The sequence below is a fragment of the Ursus maritimus genome, unplaced genomic scaffold, assembly GCF_017311325.1.
Source record: "Ursus maritimus isolate PB19 unplaced genomic scaffold, ASM1731132v1 scaffold_15, whole genome shotgun sequence".
In the NCBI taxonomy this organism is placed as follows: domain Eukaryota; kingdom Metazoa; phylum Chordata; class Mammalia; order Carnivora; family Ursidae; genus Ursus; species Ursus maritimus.
Genome location: NW_024423897.1, coordinates 740,686 through 756,664, shown reverse-complemented (window position 1 = coordinate 756,664; position 15,979 = coordinate 740,686). Strand labels below are relative to the sequence as shown.

The window sequence follows — 15,979 nt, the reverse complement described above, 5'->3', positions numbered from 1 at the left end:
AAATAAATAAATAAATAAATAAATAAAAAATAAATAAATAAGCAAGCCTAGCACTGGGCTCTGCACTCAGTAGCGAGTCTGCTTGAGGATTTCCCTCTCCCTGCCTCTACCCACCCTCTCCCTCATGCACACTCTCCCTCCTCTCTCTAATAAGTAAATCTTTAAAAAAAATTAAAAAGTCCCCTAGATGGGGGCTGTTGGCTTCAGGCTTGGCTGGATCAGGGTTTGCCAACAAAACGAGTCTTTCTCCTCGTCTCCTTGTTAGCTCTCCTCTGTAGGGCCTTCCTTCTTAGGTAGGCTCCCATCAATGGGCAGCCATCAGCCTCTCCAGGCCCCCAGGTCACAGATGACTGAGTCTACCTGAAGGGGAACTTCTCTGCAAGCCCTAAGATGGATTCTCATATAAACTAGAAGCCCAACCCGAAGCAACCGCGAGGGAAGCCAGGAGATGAGGAAACTCTGGCTGCCGCCTCCAGAGCACGGCTGGGATTGGCTTCACGGGAACCGCGAAGACTGTGAGTGGTGGCGGTAAGGTTCTCCAGAGAATGGGGGTGCGCTCTCAGAAGAGGGTCTGGGAGCATGGCTGGCACGTAGTATAAGTTCACAGCAGGACCCACAGAGGTGTTCTCCCCCTCCGGCTGGCACGGCAGAGCACCACCCTTTAGGGCTCCGATTCCAGGAGACTCCACTCTGGGGCTGCTCCCCCGGGGCTCGGAGGACCTACTTCCTCAACGGGTGCTGAACGGGGCTGCTGGGAGGGTTCAACACAATCGTTCTGTGACTATGACTTGTAAATGGCGAAACACTCTTCAAATGTTAGAGATCGTCTAACCGTTTAGAATAGAAGAGGGATGGGAACAACAGGGTTTTGGAACTGAAAGGGGCCTAGAAATCATTGGCCAGCCCCACCCCTCACCTTACCGTTGTCAATGCAAAGCAGCCAGAAGAGTGACTTTAAAATGCAGATCACATCATATCACTCCCCTGTCTAAACCTTCACAGGCTTTCCTTGGAAGAGTCTAGATTCCCTTCCTCTGCCCGAAGGGCCCTTACGATCTGTCCCTGCCTGCCTCTGAGAATCCATCCCTCCTTACCCTTTCGCACCACTCCCACGTGCCCCAGCCACACTGCTTCTCCTTTGCTTCTGCAAACACACCAGGCTCACATCCTTTTCAGATGCTTTGCGTTTGCTGTTCCCTCTACCCAAAACACTTTTCCCCCAGATCTCCAAATGGCTGCCACTTTCTCCTCACTCAGGTCTCAGCTGAAACATCACCCTCTCATGGGGCACCTGGGTTTCTCAGTCAGTTAAGCATCTGCCTTTGGCTTAGGTCATGATCCCAGGCTCTTGGGATTGAGCCCCATGTCAGGCTCCTTGCTCAGTGGGGAGTCTGCTTCTCCCTCTGCCCCTTCCTTTGCTTGTGTGCTCTCTCTCCCACTATCTCAAATAAACAAATAAAATCTTTAAAAAACAAGAAACAACAACAACAACAAAAATCACCCTCTCAGAGACGTCCCCTGGCCACACTTCTGTATTGATGTCCACCACACCTCTCCTCCACTCTCTCTCCCTCCACGTATTTTATATTCTTCATCGTCTGGAATTATCTTGTTGGTTTGTTTACTTATTTACTGCCAGTTGCTCTCCTGCCTGCCACCCCCACTGGGATAATCAGATCCAAGAAAACAGGATCTACACACAGTAATGGCCCGGCAGAGAGTAACGGGTCAATAAATACTTGTTGAATGAATGAATATGCGGATGGATGGATGGTCAGTGGATGGTGGATGGGTGGATGGGTGGGTTGGTGAGTGGATTGATGGATGAGTAGATGGGCGAGTGGATGAGTAAGTGGATGGGGGAATGGAGAGTGGGCTGTCCCTATGCCTGCCTGGTCCTGCCCTGACTCTCTAACTTGTGTCTTGCCCTTTAAAAAAATTGTGTACTGTTGCCCTTTCTAGACTAGGAACTGCCTTGGAGCTCTGGTAACCAAAGACCCTCCAGACCCCCACTTCACACCAAATCATGCACTGTGGCCTCAATGCCACCTGCTGTGGTCCCTGAATTCACCTGACTTCAAAGCCCATTAACCCGATCATTAGGAGGTTAATAAAACCTTTTCCCCTGCATGGGCACACTGCCACCCTTGCTTGCTGTGCCCATCAGCTGGGCCTGCCTGTCGCTGTAACCAGGAGCTGGGAGACAGATCGGCCACCCCTTTCGCCTGGCAAGCCACGCAGGCAAGCTGAGGACTTTGTCCTCACATCAGCTCCCAGGGAGAGGTGTTGCTCAGATCCTCCCCTCCAGAGCTGTTCCAGGATATGAGAAATGGGAGGTGGCCTGTCTCTTTGAGGACTCTGCTCCTGAGCTGGGCGGTCTGTGGGGTGGCATGTGAGTCTGTGGTGGTCTTACACACAGACAGCCTCCTGTGAGCTGCCCTGGTGTCTCGGCGACAGGCTGAAGGAGGGAAGGTACCCTGCTGGGACTCCGGCTCACTCCAATCACTGAGGAGCAAAGAGTCCAGGGGACAGTGGGCAGACAGTGTAGTGGGTCTGTGGGGCCTGTGGGGGAGGAAGGTGGACCCACTGGACTGAGAGCCCACATTCAAGGGACATCTTGATGTAGGTCCCAAGCCATTCTTAGCATAAGGTTCTGAGGACAAGGGAGGCTCCTCTCCCTATCTGGAAAATTCCATCTCTGTGAAATCTGTTGGAAGAAAACATCAAGTCTCCATAGTACTGCTGAGTGGGGTTGGAGGGTGGGGGGAAGCACACTGCAGAAGGAAGCACACGGTAAGACACCATGTTGTAAAAAGTCACAAATCAAATGAAACTATGTCTAGTTGCATCAAAGACATACCTGTATACATGCAGAGAAAGGCCTAGAAGGCTATATACCGGACTTTCACCTGTGGTTTCCTCCTTAGAATAAAACCCCTGAGATTTGGGCCAAGGTTATTTGCAGTCTTTTTAAAAAATTTTTACAATTACAAGGTATTTGTGTTTTATATGTGAAATTAAAAATTAATTTTTAAAGATATTCACCAAGGATGTAATTTGGACTGCGAGGGTCAGACCTAACTCTTAAAGGAAGCGGTGTGAAGGGTCACAAAAGGACACAAGAGGGTCCTGGCCGGCACAGGAGATGAACTGGGCCACCACCCCAGGAATCCTGCCTGGGCAGGATCCCCACAGGTGCTGCCGTTCACCTTTGAGTTTCCTGGGGGCTGGGCATCCCTGGCTGCTCTCCTGGACCTGACTCTTCACGACCCCACCCAGAAGTGGCTGCGGCAGACCTGGGAATCGGTTCCAGGACGAGGAGCAGAGAGGGTGGGCAGTCAATGCCCAGAGGGAGTGCGGAGCATTCTGCTGGCCTGGATCCCATAATACCAGAGCTACAGCATCTCTGCTTCCACTGGCCGAGTGACAGCGTCTGCACGCTCATGCAAGGGGGGTTATTTTATTAACCAGATAGATTAAGCATCTCTCCTTCTAATTACCAGTTTAATTAACCTTGGCACACAGTATGTACCAACCCCCGAGGGACTGAGTCACAACTGCCACGCTGGATGAACATCACCCATCTGCTCAGCGCTAGCTTCAGCTGGCCCTCAAGGGACTGGGCCAGTGGGCTTTGAGGGCCTGGGGTCTGGGGGCACCAGGGAGGAGGGGAGGGAAAAGTGGGCGGGGATTGCTAGGACCGTCTCCGGAGGGTCTTGCTGTGGGTGCTGGATTCCCACACTGCCCTTCCTCCGCAGCCCTCCTGCAAGTGACCCTGGGTGAGAAAAGACAGAGAAGTCAGCCTGGGCCACCCCACTTGGGTCTCCCAAGTGTCTGCAGGGTGGGCTGGGGACCGGGAGACGTGTGTTCCTCTACCACTTACTGGATGGTGATGGGGCAGGAGCTGCCCTCAATCTTCCGAGCTGGGGTTTTGTCATCTGTAAAATGAGCACAGTGATGCCTAGGACGGGAGGCTTCGTGAAGAGGACAAAGGTCAAGGTGCCTCCTGTAAAATCACACTCACGTATTCATTCACTTGCTCGGCCCGCGTTTACGGCTTGTGCGCTACACGTTAGCAAAGGTAAGCAGCACCGTGAGGAAGAGAGAGAATTTAGAGACTGAGTTGTCTGGGAATCGACGGTGTCTGGCTAACAACTCCAGAGTGGCCCTCACACACGCACACACACGCACTCCTTCCTGGCCTGCCACCCGCAGCACCCCACATTTAGCACCCCGCACACAGGCACGGGCAGAACGTGCACCGTCCCTGAACACGCCCGCATCATGAAGAGGGCCACATGGCTCCTCTGCTGTCAGGAAGCGTGAGGCCGGAGATGTCGCATTAATAAGAGGCACAGAGGCTCTGGTAAAGGGGTTTATATATTTATTTATTTGAAAGCTTATTAAAACCCTGGCCTAGTCTTCTCTTCCCAACGCGCTGTTACCGGAGCTTCCCGATGTCTGTGTGGGAGGGTGAAGACTGGCGTGTGTGTATTTGCATATGTGTGAGAGGAGACTTTTGATGCATCTGTGTGTCGGGTGTGCTGCGGTGTGTGTGTACGTGTCCGCGTGTGCAGCGTGAGGTGTGTGTCGGGCTTTCACGCTTCTTAGAATCCTTCGGTGGTGAGCAGTTTCTCAACCTATTTTTCACTATCACCCCCATAAAGAGCCTTTGTAGACATGTTATTCTGCGTCGCCCCCTCTCTGAATTGTATACCACAGATACACTATATATCTCCTTAGGTACTGTATATAGATCTGTGCTTTATATAGAGAAAGAGTCCTCTTTTTTTTTCACCTACCACCACCCCCAAAGAAAAATTTCCACCCCCTTGGGGGTCACACTGCCCCTACTGAGAATTCGTGACGTAGAGCAAGAGTTTCCGGCTCCAGAGATCTGCATCCCTTGATGTTGTGTGCCACGGTTCCCAGTCTCAAGGGCTGGAGATCCTATAGTGGGCTGGGGAAGGAGTCCAGGAATCCAGGTTTTAGTAAGCTCCCAGGGATTCTGATGCCCTGCCCGAGGACTGGGGATGGAAGGGAGTTTAGAACCATCAGGGACCATCTAGTCTGAGAGGAGGTCTATCTGAAGCTTCCACCTAGTCCGAGAGAACATGGAATCTCAACCCACAAAGGCTGGGGTCCTGGCCCGCAGGACCTTCCTATATTAGACTGCCCCGGAGCTCCCCAGAGGAGGCTGGGGAAGGCTGGCAGCTGGGCCAGAACTCCTCCCACAGACCTAGCACTTAGATAAGGCAAAATGAGGCATGTGTCCCCAAGACCAGGATCATGCAGCTGGAGTCTGGAACAAACACTGATCCAAGGTGTCTGGAGTCCCATTTTCCATCTGTTCAATGGAGCTACAGATGCCCCCCACACTAACCTGGGCCTCCCCTCTGGGAGCCCCAACCTCCCCTGGTCCTGGGTACTCAATATGCCAGGCACTGGGAGAGGAGGTGGAAGGTTACTTCAGCCCTGTCCAGCAGACCAGCCCTGGAACTGGAACGGGAGTTCCAAGCTGTCAAGGGTTGGAGCCTTGTCTGGAAGTTGCCAAGGACCTGGTAGCAAAATCAATCAAAAACACAGACCTCCTACCTGGCCCTGCCCTCTGTGGGTACCAAAGAATAGCTGTGCCACTTTGGAGGCCTGGACCAGAGCCAAGCCCCAGCCCTGGGTGTCTGAGTGATCAGAACGCAGGGGACCAATTGATGCACTGCAGGCAGTGGTCCAGCATGGGGCTGGCAAGGGGCAGATGGGAGGCCACAAAAGGGAAGGAGGGGCCATTGTGGTGGACGAGGAGTGGGGTGAGGTGGGTGGGGTGGGGTGGCGGTAGAAATGGCTCTGTGAGGGTATGACGGCAGGAGAGGGGAAGATGGGATGACAGTGGGTGGGAGATGGAGGGAGCACGATGAAGGGAGCATAGAGAAAGAGTGAGGAGGAGGAGCACTGTGGTTTGGTGGGGAAGCCAAGAAGGCATCCTTCTCCCTCTCTTAAGCTTTTAAAAGCATCAGAGCATCTTGCTAATTGTTCATCTCCCAGAGACGCTAATGAAATTAACTCTGCAAAATGCTCATCAGGTCATCTGCAGAGGGCACGGTGCCAGGCTTCCGCTTGGTCCAATCCCGTCCTCCTCCTCCTCCTCCTCAGCTCCTCCTGCCCCTTCCTGATGATTCCCTGCCCCCTCCTCTTTAACAGGCTCTTCAGCAGGGAATATCTCACCACCGAACCTGCCTGAGAGTGCCCAGTGAGGAAACCAGAAAGGGGAGCTCTGTAGCCCCTCAGAATCTGGGATGCCATGGAGCTCATGGAGCTAGAAAGGTTGTGTCTGGGTGTGTATGTTTCTCTGTTTGTGGTTCTGAGTATGTGTGTATATGTGTGTTGTGTGTGTGTGTGATAGCATATATATCTCTAATAAAACCATTTTGTTAAACCGAACATTCTTTCAATCACTGAGCAAACATTTCTGAGGCATCTTCTAGGTTTAAATCCTGTCCCATCTCTTACAAGCTGAGTGGCTTTAAGCAAATTGCATCCCCTCTCTGTGCCTTAGTTTTTGTCTTTATACAATGGGGATGATAGTAGCATCTACTTCACAAAGGCTTGTGAGCATTGAAAAAGATAAACCAGTTAAGGCGTGCCTGGGTGGCTCAGTGGATTAAGCGTCTGTCTTTGGTTCAGGTCATTATCCCAGGGTCCTGGGATTGAGCCCCACTTTGGGCTCCTTGTTCAGCGGGGAGCCTGCTTCTCCCTCTCCCTCTGCCTGCTGCTCCCCCTGCTTGTGCTCTCTCTCACTATCTCTCTCCGTCAAATAAATAAAGTCTTAAAAAAAAAAAGATAAACCAATTAAAGATCTTTGTCCTATGCTGGGCACAAGGTGAGATCTCAAGAAATGTTGGGCACTGTCCTTGGTTCTGGAGGCGCCAATGCAAGGAGATCTCCTTTCCTATGCTCAGCACAGGAGAGACCCAGGCACGAAGTTCTTGGTAGCACAGGGCAGTGTGGAGAGTGCAATAGTTGGTGCAGGAAGGAAGCACGGATACGTGGAAGTGTTTTTACGTCTCCATAAATATATATGGGAAACGTGTTTTTATTGACCATGTTCAGTGGCTGGGCATGCACGTGTGTGTGAGTTGGGTGTGGGACGTGCACTTGAGTTAAGAGCAGACTGAGTGGGTGCTGGCATGCTGTGTGTGTGTGTGTGTGTGTGTGTGTGTGTGTGTGTGTGTGTGTTGAATTCAGCAATGGGTGGATGTTGGAGTTCTGCGTGAGGAAGAGACTGGTCCAGATATTGCTGAGGGTCCTCTGAAGAGGCTTATTTCTAGTTTTCGTTCCCTTATAGCCCCCACACATCCTTCACTTGTCTTATGACCTGGCTCTCATTGCACCTTAACTTACAACTGGGAAGACATCTATGTCTTCTCCCACAGGCTGCAGTTTCCCCAACTGGGTGGCAGTAAGCCTTGCAAACAGTAGGCACTAATAAATGCTTGCTCCATCTTGGGCAAGGCTCGAGAACTGATTTTTATAAAAGATGATTCTGGATCATTTTTTAAAGTACACATGACAGAAACCCAAAAGGGCTTAAACAACAAAAAAGGGAATCTATTGGCTCATGTAACTGAAAAACCAGGGGTGTATCTGGTGGCTTCAGGAGCAGCTGGACCCAGAGGGCTTGAAAGATGAGCCAATATTCAGTGTCTCTCTTTTCTCCAGGCTCTGCTTTTCCTGCCCAGGCTCAGTGTCAGGCATGTGCTCCTCACATGGTGGCAGCTCCAGAAGCTCCTCTTTTCTGCTCCAAGTTCACCAAGAAAAGAAATTCTTTCTCTCCTTAGTTCTAACAAAAATCCCAGAAAAGAGCCTGAGCACTTGGTTTGGGTCATATGTCCATCCCTAAGTGAATCATTGGGGTTCAAGACATAGTGGATGCCGAGTGGTTAGGCCTGAAGCATGTGCTATCCTCTAGAACTGGGGTGGGGTAGCCCCATGTGAATCTCATACACTGATGGTGGAGAAGGGTGATCCCACGAAGGAAAGACAGGAAGCTGCTGCTTCCAGAAGACAGAGCTGGATGTTGAGCAGTGGACAAATATGGATGTTTGGGTCAAGGCAGGGACTATCAAGACCCAATGTTGGGTCACCAAGAGCAAGTCCAGCCCATGGAACTAATTTCTTGTTTCAGTTATTGGCCTGGTAGGTTAGGACAAAGTTAGAGGCTCATGAATCTGGGGCTCTTCAGGGTCTTTCTGTTTATTTTGTGGGTGCAGCAATGAGATGTGAGCAGAAGGATGGTGTGGTCAGAGGTTTCCTGAGTGGATGAAAGAGATATTGATTTATTACCCTAGTGCAACTTACAAGGTAGTCTGAAGTAGGGAGCCACTGGGCTCTCTCCTTGGTCCTGCCCTCAGCAACCGGTTTATGAAGGACTTGGTTGAAAGAATATATGACTTCCAATCTCATCTGGTAATGACAGGAAGCTGAAGAAAATAGCAAGCACCCTGCCCGACAGCTTCCACTTCCTGAGAGGGCTCCATATAGGAAAGAGGGATTAGATGTAATACAATGGAATAGAATTGGGATGCATTGAAGTCTCTGCACTTAAATTCAGAAAGCGAGTGTCCCAAGGGTAGATGGGGGAGCATCCAGCTGTCGGCAGGGCCTATGGGAAAGACACAGGGCAGTGTTCCTCAAAGCGCGGTCTTCAGACCACTGGCACCAGTGGAAATAGCTGGTAGGGGCGGAACGCGTGGGCAAAGCACAGGCTCCTAGACACTTCCCCAGACACACTGGATCCGAATCAGGCTAGGGAAGGGCCTGCAGATGCACATTGTAACCAGCTTCTGGCACAGCTCCAAGTCAGTGATGGTCTCCCCATGGGCTTAGAGGTCCCCCATCCAGCGCACACCAGCAGCTAATTGGGACCTTGCTAGTGCATCAGGCCATGTGGGCAGGAGACATGCCGAGTCCCTTCAAGAGATGCTTCAGAGGGGCAGCCTTGGTGCAGGGCACTTGCAGTAGGGGGCCAGGGTGGCAAGGACAGGGCCCCAGGGCTCTGTTGCTAGCCTGTAACAGAAGCAGAACTGTTTGGTCTAAAGGGAGAAAATTCAAGATAGACCCAGACTTTGTCTTCTGAAAAAAAAAAAAAAAAAAAAAAAAAAAAAGGATTAAGAGTCTTCTGAATAGCAGAAATGAACATGGGGGGAGGGGGGAGAGAGTTTTGATGAGGCCCCAAAATGTGAATCCGATGAGAGGCAGATTCCTGCTGCCTANCAAGGAGAAATTCCTAGCCAGCAGAGCAGCTGGAGGTGAAACCCATGCACAGTCACTGGGGTATTGCTAGGGGGCCACAGATACTTGTCGGAGGGTCCAGCCTAGGCAGGGTCTGGCCTCTCCCTCCCTTGGAGTCTGAGGCTCAAAGGCAAAGAAGGTTAAAGATGTTAGGAGCCCTCCTATCTGACCATCTACCTTTGAGCCTGAGACAAGCACTTCCTGGCAGCCCTCCAACCTGGATTCTTAAGCAGAATTCAGGTGAGACATTTCCGCCCCATCTCTGCAAGGGCATCCCTGCTCCTTTTCCTGACATGCCCTGAGTACCAACTGGAAGGGGGCAGCTGAGCTGAGGCCTGAATGACTACAAGGAACCAGCCATGTGAAGGTCTGGGGACAGAGTGTCCCAGGAAGAAAAGCAAATGGGATGGTCCAGAGGTGGGGGTGATCTTGGATGCTGGAGAAACAGAGGAGGAGGCCACCAGGGCTGAGGCCTAAGCAGGGTTGCAGGGGTAGGCAGGGCCTGATCATGTTGGGCTTTGCGGCAGTGGTCATCATTTATGCTACTATCCTCATATTTCAGAAGCCGGCATGGAGGACAAGTGCACTTCTTGGCCCTTTTGGATGGGGCCATGAGGCCGGTTCTGGCCAATGAATTGTCAGTGGAAGTGACATGTGTCATTTCAGGGCTGAGCCATTGATTGTTGGTGGGTGTACCTCCAGAGCTCTCTTTTCCTCTGTCTCACTGACCAGCAATATTCCAGGGAGTGGCTGTTTTGTCAGCCTGTAAGATAATCTGGAGCAGTAGACCCATGATGAACAAATGAGAAATAAACCTTTGTTGATGGAATCCACTGAGATTTGGGGACTGTTTGTTACCATGACATAACCTAGTCTATCCTGACTACTACACAGATCATTCTACTCTGGCTGAAGGAGGCCAGCGAAGTGAACATAGCAGAGAACTGAAGAGAGATAGAGACCCTTTCCTTTCTTGTTCCCCAAACCTTATTCCCAAATTCTAATCCCAGAGCAAGAACTGCAGGAAGAGGAAACGTAAGGAGCATGGACATTGAAGTCAAAGCCCCCCTAGGACCAATCTTAACTAGCCCTGCAAACATTGAATAAGGTTGGCCCTGGACATATGGCACTTCATCTCCCTGAGTCTCAATGACCTCATCTGTATAATGGGGATGATAATGTTCCTTTAACAGGATTGCATGTGAGGATATTATAAATGTAGGCAAGGACACAGCAGAGTCAGCAGAGACCATTATGATGTCATCTTATATCCCAGCCCCCAATCCCAGTACTTCATTCTCTTCAGTGCCTAAACCCCAGTTCCTAACTATCCCTCTTCCACAGGTGCCCCAAATGATGGTCCTGGTAAGGTCTCACCTCTCCTACCCACCTCTTCCCTGGGAGCACGGTGAGGCATAGTGTCAGAGGGAGCAGCCTGGGCAAACACACGCACGCTCCAGCTGGTGGATCAAGTGGACGAAGCCCGCAGACGAGCGATCACCGAAGCTCAAAACCTGGAAGCTGCGGGGCGTTTGTGGACATTTTCATTTGGGCTCGCATGAGGTAAGTAAATAAAAATTATTTTTTAGTTAAAATATCGAAACCCCAAGATTTCACATATGATGGCTTCTGTTGAAAATCTGGACGCTATGGCCATACTGGGCCCCAGTGCGACACCAACTGGCACCTGGACTAGAAGAGCCAGCTGCCCCTGCGATGGGATCCTCTGCCGCGTGTCCGGTGCTGCCGCCTCCTTGGCGCTGAAGTCCAGCGCCCATACCTGTGTATCTGGTCATTGGCTAATGTTTCTTACACGAGTTAAGAGAAAAGCAAAACATTTCTTGCAACCCTTCTCTATCAAAAGTGGGAAACAAAAGACAGACCGAGAGAGGGCCTCGTGGTTTCAAGAAATATAGGAGAGCTCATATCTCTTTGTGGAAGCGCAGACCATTGTTATATCACCCAGCGTGCAGCACCAGTTTATATTATGGACTGGTCCCCGTAGGAGGTTTCGTTTGCGACCTTGCCCTCACGCTTCTCATCCCTCTCCAGACCCAGAGTAGGACCCTCTCTTTTTCTGACCATTCGCCCTGTGTATATGTTGCGCGTTTGTCATTTCCTTTCTCCTTCAAGGCAACCCTGTTTACTTTAACCAGATTAGGGAATGGGGGTGGGGAGCAGGAGACTCCAGCAGCGGTCATTGCTGGAGGCTCCGGCAGACGACGTGACATGCCCAAGGTCACAGAGCTAGAAGGCGGAGGCGCCTAGACCCTACCCCGGGTCTCCACAGCTTCCAAAGCCCTGCTCGGCCCTTCACGCCCACGTCTCTGGCGTCGTGCGCGCTCAGGGCGCAAGCACCGCGCGCCCAGTCAGAGACGCTGCACCCTGGGGTTGTTTTCCTTAAGCGAAAGGCGCCACGGGGTTAGAGAAATCTTGAGTCACACTGGGGTCCACCAGGCTACACAGCTGGGACTGCGAGTGGCCGAGTCTGGCCTGCCCGAGCGCCTCTGAGCGAGGGCCGGGGCCCGGGCGCTCTCCCGCAGTCCCCTATCCAAGCCGCGGGCTGGTGGCGTACCGCAGCACGCTGACGGCCTCGGAGCACTGCCGGGAGGCGGGGAGTGGGGTGGGGTGGGGGGGAGAGGACTGCAGCGGAACCTGCCCCGGGCACCCCTGCCCCAGGCCGTTCTCTGCAGGCTGGCTCCGCGCCGGGGTCGCCGCAGCCCTGGGCCCCTCCCGGGCCACCTGTGCGCAGGCTGGCGGGCCTGGGAGAGCCCAGATCCGGAGAACCGATCCACTCCGGGTTTCGGACTCCGGGCCTTGTCCCCGGAGACCTAGCGGGGCGGTGGGAGGCCTCCCCGCCCACCACCCCAACCCCTCCCCGGGGGAGCCTCGGGCAACGCCGGGAGGGATCCCCGGAGCTGAGGGTGGCCCGCGCGCGCGGCGTGGGGCGGCCCGGCCCCTCCTTCCTTCCCCCGCCCCGCCCTGCCGCCGCCCCGCTCCGCTGCTCCAGTCCGGGTTTTGCGGCGCCCACCGGCCCGCTCCCCGGCTGCGGGCTCCGCGCGGCGGCTGGCTCGGTGCGCTGCGCGGCTGGCGCTGCGCTCCGCCCCGGCTGCATTGCTGTGCTCCCGGTGCCGAGGGGAGCCACGCGCCGCGTGCGCCCCGCAGCCGGCCGCCCCAAGGCAGCGCAGTCCGCTGGCATGGGCCCCGGGGGCGCCCCGGGCTGGGGCTCTGGGCTGCGGCGCTGAAAGCCGCCCTCCCGCCCGCGGGGCCCCGCGCCCGGCCGGCCCGCTCTCCCGCCCGCCCGCCCGCGGCCATGGCCGTCCGGCCCGGCCTGTGGCCAGCGCTCCTGGGCATAGTCCTCACCGCCTGGCTCCACGGCTCGGGTGAGTCACGCGCGCGCTCTGGGGAGGCTTGCGGGGGACTGTGCGCGTGAACGCTCGCTACTCTGGGGGGTCCCTGACCCGCGTTGCCGACCCGGCTGGAAGCCCCCCGAGGCCAAACTTTGCGAGGCGGGACGCGGGGGCCGCCTGTCGCTGCTGCGCAGCTTCCCCGTGCGCTTCCCCGGAAGCCTGGGTTCTGCCAAGTGCTGGAGCAGCTGTCAGCGCGCGGGGCTGGCGAGTGTAAACGTTCCACGCCTCCGGGCGGGGGAAGTTTGCTGGTTGCCCGGCCCCAGAGCAGAGTCGGGGGGTTGAATCAATGCCTGGGGGAGCCTGACTTTGAGGGTCACAGATTAGAGGATTTTGACCACATTCCAAGTGCCCAGGAAAATGAGGAGGGGGCTTAAGATACCTCTTCCCGGTCGTATCTGACCCAAACAGCTACTCACAATTCCGACTTGGCACCTGGCTTCTGCCCACGTCCAGAACACAGTGTCCTCCTCTGTCCCCGCCACACGCTCGCACACGCACACACTCAGGCGTGGAGGCGCATACACCAGCCCCCAGCCCTTGCAGCCCGCACAAAGGCCCGTGGCCCCTGGCCAGGGCTGTGGTTCCCAGCCTCCTTGGTGCGTGGGGGGCCAGAGTTGTGTACCTGGGGCCGCTGCCACTCTCCTTTCTCCCTTCCATTGCACCGCCCTTCCTCCTCCCTTCATGTCCCGTTGGCCACCCTAACCTGCTTGGTAACTAAGCTCTCAGCCCACCTCCCTTGGGGTGGGGGGAGTTCCCCTGCATCCTTTGTCTGTTCTCCCTGAGCTTCTACCTAGACTGAGTTGTTAGGGCCTCATGATCCACCCCCCCCAATCCATGCACTTAGCAGAGCTGAGGTTATGTGTGTATTGGGGGGGTCATTTGGGTGATCAAGGGGGCATGAGGCTCACCCTAGCAATTCTTGATTCTTGCTGCCCTGAGAACCTGGGGAATGCCTCCCAGCCTGGCCGGGCCATTGTTAAACCTAGGGGTCAGAAGGGAGCGTTGGGGTTCCTGAGATGCGAAGCCAGACTGATTGAAGATCAATGAGTGAGAGCTGAGACCAGCCTGATGGTTGAAGCTGATGGCTGTTTCTTTAAAGGGTCTCTGCGTAGCATCCTGCACCCATTCTGCCTGGCTGCCCTCCCCAATCTGCCCCCTCAGTCCTCCCTCGGCTCTACCCTATCCGTTTTCCAACACCCCATCACCCCCCCCAAATCCTCACTTTAACAAACCTTCCTGCCCTGTGACCTCCCCTTTTAATCCTCATCGAGCTGGGAGGCAGCACCGCTGCTGGGCGTGTGTTCGTATTGCACACATATCCGTGTTAGGGTTGTGTGCAACCCTCAGGGGTGCAGGGTTGGCGAGCCGGTCATGGTGAACTGGGGGTGTCCGTGCTCCTCACACAGGGGAGGTGTTGCCAATACCAGCTGGGCGCCCAGGAAATGTTTACTGAGGCGGCTGTGTGTGAGAAGGCTGTGGTCATATCTGCATGTTGCCCACGTGAGCACGTGTGAGGCCCGTGGGTTGGCATGTGTGCCCTGGCGACGATGGGGGCCGGCAGTGTGTGCAGCACGGGTGTGTGTGCGGCCAGATGAGCTCGTGTGACGGCTGGCCTGCTGCACGTGTGTGGCGGCTGCGAGCAGTTGCACAGGTGAGCGTGTGTGGATAGGATAAGGGGGTGGTGGGTGCCGGTGAGTCAGGGTGCCACAGCCTGGGGGGTGCCACATGGATTCCTCGGAAGGTCACAGAGTAGGGGAACGGCATCCGGGGTTGGTGGGGCACCTGTTGGGGCCTGGTCCAAGGTTGCCCAGGGAGCTGTCAGGTGGGCACCAGCGCCGCAGGGCCGCCCTGGGAGCAGAGGCTGCCTCTGGGCATCCACTCCCAGGCCTGTGGGAGGAGCCTCTGAAGGGCATGCAGGGGCCCTTCTCCTTATCTGGGGCCCCTCACTGCTGTCCCCCACGGGCTCTGGGCACACGTGCCCAGGCAGGCTGGCCCTGAGATGACCCCAGCTCCTCCCGCACCTCCTCCCACACCACCCATCATCTCCTCGGCAACAGCAGCCAGTGAAAAATGTGTGTGAGTGGCTGAGGGAGGGACGGCCAGTCGGGCGGCAGGGGGCGCCGGGGGCCAGCAGGACTGCAGCATCCCGCTTCCCAGGCCAGGGGTCCACCCTCTGTCACCGACTCACACAAAAGCCTGTCCCTTCAGCACACTCACCCCCTGTGTGCCCCTGCACACAGGGACCCCACCCCCACCCCATCTCACAGCTTTTTCCCATTCATACCCAGTCGCACAGCTGGCACCTGCCTCCCCACCCCGTGGGCCGCTCCCACCTGTTGGTTGCCTGGCACAGGGATCCCTGCACTCCTAGGGGGAGGGGCCCACAAGGAGCTGGTTCTCCTGGAAGGTGGTGCTGCTGAAGGCACTGAGCAGTGGTATGTCCACCCTGACCCCAGCAATCTATCCTGGGGTCTCTTCCTCGGGCCCCAGCCCCATCCTCAGGGCTGGTCCTGGACCCCTCTGTCCATCCCTCACCCCAGACTAGAACAGCTGGTCAGGGGGAGGGTGTCTTAATTCTTTAGGGCTAAGAGATACCTTGCTGTCACTTTGCCTCAGGGATGGGTTGTGCTGGACTTCAGGAACCCCAGGTGTCCCCAGGAGAGGGCTTATCTTCTGACTGGCCTGCCTGCTTCCCCTTGCCCATGTTGGGAGGGGCTTCCCTCAGGAAGCTGGGGATTGGCATTGATCCAGGTCCCAAACCCTCACCCAGGAACCCCTGGCAGGTTCCTCCAAGCAGCCAGCTTTGGCCTCAGCCAGGGGCCGGGAGCCCTCCTGTCTTATATAACTTTGTCCTCCCGGGGCTGCTCTGGGCCCCAGACCTGCAGATTCAAGCCATGTAGTCTAAAGGCAGGAGCTGCCTCCAGCCTGGGGTGGGGGGACCCCTTCTCCACACAGAGGCCGTGGTGTTGGGCTCAGCAGCTGCCTGGGAACACACGTGTCCCTGGGCCTGGGCCTGCTCTATCGAGGCCAACCCTCTCCTGCGGCCCCCTCCTCACCTTCCCCCTCCCCCTAGTCCTCCAGCCCGGGGCTGGAAACCTTGCCGTCTCTCTTGGCTCTCCCTTCTCCTTCACGCTTCATGTTTAATCTGTCACCGAGTCCTCCAGCTCAGTTGTACTTGTGACATTGCTTGTGTCCCTCTCTTCCTTTGTCACAACTCTGCCCCCCAGCCCCTTTCTCCCTAACCTTCCCCATCTGGACCAGTGCAGTGACCACCCCTACTCATC

At 55.2% G+C, this 15,979-nt stretch overlaps 1 long non-coding RNA gene across 1 annotated transcript; it reads right to left on the bottom strand.

Annotated features, from left to right (window-relative positions):
* Positions 1-8,252: 8,252 nt before the first annotated feature.
* On the bottom strand, positions 8,253-12,747 carry LOC121102739. The gene is made up of 3 exons (XR_005834809.1): positions 12,649-12,747; positions 10,676-10,806; positions 8,253-9,060 (listed from the first exon to the last, which is right to left on the bottom strand). It is a non-coding gene; the product is annotated as an uncharacterized LOC121102739 (long non-coding RNA).
* Between the last annotated feature and the right edge of the window lie 3,232 nt (positions 12,748-15,979).